Here is a 6579-nt window from a genome sequence, read left to right on the forward strand (position 1 = left end):
GCATTACATGTAGCATGAGCAATTCAGAGAACAAACGGGTACAAGGTAAATCTATTATAAAAAGGTAGGGTAAATGATAAAATAAGATTTTAGATAATAAACAAAGATAAAATGAGAAAAAAAAATAAGATAACGATGTAGTCGCACTAAATTGGTCATCACATAAAATGAGATTTTTATCATTAAAATTTAATGATATGATACAATAAAATTTAAATAACAATATTGTTTTAAACTAACAATATAATGCAGTAGGTAAGAACCATCCAAACAAGTTGCTAATGTGCTCACCACTCAGCTTCATGATGCTCCACTTGAAGCCAGATGGTCGCTACTTTCCTGGGACATTCTGCTTGTTTTCTTGTTAAAAAACTCCAAAAGGTAGTTCATAAGGTAAAAATTACCCAATATCATACAAGGAGAGGATAATTTATATTCTGGATTCCCTAGTCCCAGGGGGGAGGGGGTGGCACCATGGTAGGACCTCAAGTAAGAAAAAGATGGAACGCTCGCAGACTTATGGGAAGAGAATTTAAAACTCTATATTGCTTCGATGAGGAGCTGCTTGTGATAGATTGATAGACGACGGAATGAATGACATACATTTGCATCCAAAATTATCACTTCACAATGAATTTTCACTTCAACTATTTATCACTTTAATCAATATATGTAAGTCATGTGCTTACCTTTAAACTTATCAATTTTATTTCAATTTATTACTTAACCATTGTAAGTATGTACCCGAGAAACTTTCAAAAATAGCAAAGACTTGAAACATAATTAGGTTTCTTAGCTACAGTTTGCCTAATTATGTTCCATAATTATAGTTTTGATTGCTATGCCAATTTTCGTTTGTATATCTCGATGCATTATATAAATTGGGCTTTTTCGTTTGTATATCTCATTGCATTATACAAATTAGGCTTTCAAAGAGATTGTATATACAAATACAAATTTACTTTAGTGATTTGTATATGAGCTCATAAATTCGCTTTGTAAATAAATAAAAACCTTTAGATATTTTTATATGAGCCCCGAAATATACAAATACAAAAGAAAATACAAATTTATTTTAGAGATCTGTATATGTGTCCCTATATTCGCTTCCAGATTTGTATATGAGCCTCCAGATTTGTATAATATCAAATTTCATTAAACTTCAGCTGTGATTCGTGATTATGTGAAACAACTATAGCTATATTAAATAATAAACTAGTAATGTTTGCCAATTCGCCTAATTTTTCCTAATTAATATGGTTTGGATTTTGGTGTTAGGTGCGAGTAAACGTCTCACCATTGTTTCACTTATTCATTTATTTATTCTACATAAAAACAATTATATATAATAATCAAAAAGAAAAAACCTCAATTGTTGCCATAAATTTATTATTATATTTCTCTGTGTTTTTTTTTTCATATAAGGAGAATAGTTTCCTCTTTTATGTTTAACGTATAAGGTAAATTTGATCATTTTTTTTTTAATGATTCCGTTATAGATGTGTTAGAAAATAAGGTTAAATATTTGTTAGCTTTATAACGGCAAAAGTAGGTCGATCTAAATTTAAACAGAGGGTAAAAGTAGACTATATTTCATAAACACAAAAATAATTTTGGATGTAGGTTGTCCCCCCTCAATCTTTACACGGGAGAAGCATAGTCCAATTTAACTACAACAATTGGTCCTAGCTAGTAACCTAGCTATATATGGGGAAATTAGGCAAGTGACAAATATTTAGACTGTATTTATAATATATAGTTATAGTTTTAAAAAAAAATTATGAAACATAGTTGTATTATAGGTTTTATAGTGAATACATAACATACGTCTGTATTGTCTTTCACGCGTCTTCAGCTAATACAATATCGTTGATACAACTGATACTATTCACTGCTTGCATATAACTTTTTCACTGATACAACTAATATTTGTTAATTGCTTGAATACGTACAACTCACTCCCTGATACAACTGATAATTTCGCCTAATACAATTCTTTCGCGTGATCAATAGTTATAACTACAGTTCATAAATATGCAAATTGTAACTATATATATTTTATAATTATACTCTAAATTAAAGCTATTTATGAAATTTAATCAAACTATATATGACAAAATAATTAATGACAAGGATGGAGTGTGTGTATCATATATTCTTCTTTGATGCATGTTTTGTCAATTATTTGAATGCTTCACATTCCACTAAAAGAAAAAGAATTTCTTGATCTTTCCACCACCAAAAAGATATTAATTTAAACGAAGATGCCAAAACTATTAAGTGTTCCATACAAAATTGCCAGCCTAGTCAAAGAATGCCACATAACACATAATGGTTTTTTCTGGATAATATGAAGAACGACTGGGTCCAAGACAACCACAAAAATGTCAATAGAAAAAGGGAAAAGAACCCTTATATTCCCGAAAAAGGAAAATATTTATCCTTAAATGTCTCATTATTTTTATACTCTCTTTTATTTTAAAATGGCATAAATTTTATTTTAAAATTCGTTGGTTGATGTCATACTGACATTAGCGCTCACCTTAGATGATATCAATAAGGTATTAATATACCGATGAAGTATCATAGAAGATTAAACTCAGTCCTATATAATACCGAAATGATATTAATATAACGATGGAATATCACAAAGAATATATTTTCTACTAATTTAGAGTTTAGTAAATAAGATTGTGACTTTAATAATTTTCTCTTAATTGTTTCATTTTTATTTCTTAAAAAAAGAGTCTAATCTTATATGATATCGATAGACGATAGGGTATCAATATACCGATGGAGTATCATAGAAAATTAAGTTCAATCCTATATGATATCGATATGGTATCAATATACCAATGGAGAAATAAAAAAAAAGAAATAAAGTAAGAGAGTAAATAGTTTGAACTATTAATCCATTAAAAATAAATAATTTAAATTGAGTCAAATTTAAATAAATAATTTCACATTTGATTCTATTTTGGGTATTTTTGCTAAGAAAAATCCTTCAAATCAACCCAATTAGGCGGCTGTAGGTAGCAACACTGGCCCCATTTAAAGTCCAGACAATTTCACATACAATTAGAATAAAAGAAAGAATTATCACCTAAGAAATAAATACAAGTAGAAGATAAACCTCGAGTCTTTTGTAGTCTTTTGTAATGGTTCATTGGCATCCGCCCAACTTTTGAATAATGATAGAGTCAGAATTTTTATATACAGTGTTAAAGAATATTTAATATATATAAATTGAGCTATTTTTAGATGAAGAGATGTTGATTGATTTTTTTGGACAAAAAGTGATGGAAAATTTTTGTCCCTATTCGTAAAAGTAAAGATATGACACTTGAGTCTAACTCAAACTCAAAAACTAGCTCATGAGAAAAAGATTGTTCAAGTTTATATAAGCAAACCATCAACTCATTTCTCAATCAATATCAAACTTTAACCCACTCTAACAATCTAGTGATTTGGTTGAAGGATCAAGAAATTAAAATGAGAATTGTGTAAAAAAAAATTACAATATGTTACTCATGATTTAATAAAGTAAGAAGACACTTTAAAGTAAAGTGTCTCGATAATCATCAAAAGGTTATTCTAAATCACAAAAACGTATGTGAGATGAGTGAGATCTCTCCGTTTTTAATAATTAATTTGAGGTTTAAGATTTGAATTCCGAAAACAAATAAATTTTTGAGTTAGTTGACTTAAAGTGTATTGATGATCATATATATATTTTTTGTTTAATTGTCTAGTCGACTAATTTACTATCTCACTATATGTTTTTTGTGATTTAGAATCTTTTGACGATTTGAGATGGAGTGAGTTTTACTTGCTAAAAAAGAAAAGCATCTTAGTTTAATTATATGTAACTTTACATAAATTAAGAATAGTTATATCACATATATATCAAAATTTTATCTGCTTTTGTACATATGTGTATCAAAAAGGGACTCGTGAACTCACACCTACCAAAATATATTATTTTTTTCTAAACAGAAGAAACACAAAAAGGAATTACATCCTTTTAAAAAAAAAGTTTCTCCTAAATTTAATTTATCTTGTTGAATTTTTTATTATGCAGAAATAAAAGATAACAATCATTGAATTTGTGTACTTAGATTATGCTCCTATATTTTTTATTATTATTTTTTTAAAAAAAAAAGATGGTAGGTATCCTATTCTTTCTTTGCATTATGATTAATGATGAATGAACCAATTACTATGGACGCAGTTGTTTAGGTTGGTATAACCACTTCAGAAAGACAACATAAAAATTTGCCTAAAAATTACCTGGCACATATCTTTCCACTTAATTAATTACTACTTTAAACAACTTAATTAAAGAAGGGGGAAAAGGTTCCTTCTTAAATAAGTAAATGAGACAACAATTTTATTTTTTACTAATTAATATATAATTGCAGAGATTTTTGTTTAGTTTAATTTGCACTTACAAAAGAAATCTTCGACTTTCCTTCAATTAATATATCACTGCCTTCTCCTTCCTTTTATTCTATTCCTCTTCCATCACCCTCAGTCCCTCACCCCACAAATAAAAATATCATAATTAATTTATAGTGTCATTAAACACTAAAAATGGGAATTAACATATATATATATATATCACTAATAAAAAATAACATGCATTTGACCGTTGTAAATGATATATATGTTTCTTTACCTTTGTAAATTGAGTTTTAAAAGTACGTTTTTTTCCCTTAAGAATGATGACCAAATTCATTTTATATTAACGGAAAGTCATAGCACAAGTCAATCACAATTTTAAACATGTATATAAGAAATATAATGTTATATCGTGTCGCATCTATTGTTATGTTGATTTTCGTAGAAAAATGATATACGCATAAATATTGAATTCATCTGTAATGAGTATTTTATATTGAACTAACAACTTGAAAGATGGATTCTTCTAGATCATTTTCACTTTGGTGTCCTGTGGTCCTATTTATTAGTTCAATTCAAAGATGAAAATTGAAAACCAAGTTTAGACGCTTCTTTTAATTTGTTATTTCCAATTCTATTTTTATATATCAACTTTTTTTCTTTTATTTTTTTTTGCAATTCTTGTTGTGAAATAGTTTTTGGGTTTATGGCTGTCCATTATCACTTTCCTCTGTCTATTAATGTTTCTTCTACTTTTTTCCTACATAATGATGTTGCCACTTAATGGCCATTATTGTGTTTCTATTATTATAGCTTTCTTCTAAACACATTCGGCTATAAATAGCCTTATGTGTTATGAAATTAATACATAGATTCTATCAACTCTCTCTTTCTCTTATTGTTTCTCTTTCTTATTAATTTGCTAAGTTAGTTTGTTTTATAACACGTTATCAACACGAAGTCTCCTGTAAGTTTTCATCATGTCAAATTTGTCAAAATTAGAGTTCGTGACATTGGATATTTTTGACAAAAATTATTTGTCATAGGTACTTGATGCTAAAATTCACCTTATCGCTAAGGGTCTTGGTGATGCTATAATCGAAGGAAATGAAGCATCAAGTCATGATAAAGCTAAGGCTATGATTTTCCTTCATTATCATCTGGATGAAATTCTGAAAGTTGAATACTTGACAGTGAAAGATCCACTTGAATTGTGAAAAGGTTTAAAATGAAGGTATGATCACCTTAGGGAAATGGTATTGTCAAGTGCTCGTTATGAATCGATGCACTTACGGTTTTAATATTTTAAAACTGTAATTGAGTATAATTCTGTTGTGTTTAGAATAACTTTCCAATTGAAATTATGTGGGGAAACTATAAATGATGAGGACATGTTGGAAAAGACACTAACTACTTTTCATGCCTCTAATGCGACATTACAACAACAATACCATGAAAAAGGTTTCAGAAATACTCTGAATTGATCTCATGCCTTCTGGTGGCTGAGCAACATAATGCTCTTTTAATGAAAAATCATGAAGCCCGTCCCACTGGAACTGCTCCGTTATTGAAAGAAATATGGTAGAAGCACATGGTCAGTCTGAAAGAAGATAAAATAAAAATCAAGGCCACAATATTGTGTGTGGACGTGGCAATGGCAGAAGACGATATAATAATCATCGTGGTGGTGGTCGACATAAAAGGGAGAACAAGATGAGTTCTCAAAGTGGTCCTTCAAGAAGTAACTGTCATCGTTGTGGCATGAAAGACCACTGAAATAATGAATGTCGGACTCCTGAGCATTTTATCTGGCTTTATCAAAATTCCTTCAAAAGAAAGGCAAATAAAGATAGTGCGTCTTCTTCTAATCCTCAGATAGAGTCACACTTGACATTTGAAAATAATGTTAAGGCAGGACCTTCGCAAGTATACAATGATAATATTGAAGCGAATTTGACCTTGAAGGATGACGATTTTAATGACCTCAATAATATTACTCATTTGGAGGTTGAAGACTTCTTTGGGGATCATAATTGATGTTTAATTTTATTGTATGATTTACAATATGTTGTCGTTTTATGTACTTTTGATTATCATATTTTTACTTTTATCTATTTAAAAAAGAAAAGGAAAAAAAGAGGACTTATGTATTTTAGCAATATTATTACTTATTTTATC

This window comes from Solanum dulcamara, chromosome 4 (assembly GCF_947179165.1).
Source record: "Solanum dulcamara chromosome 4, daSolDulc1.2, whole genome shotgun sequence".
Classification (NCBI taxonomy): Eukaryota; Viridiplantae; Streptophyta; class Magnoliopsida; order Solanales; family Solanaceae; genus Solanum; species Solanum dulcamara.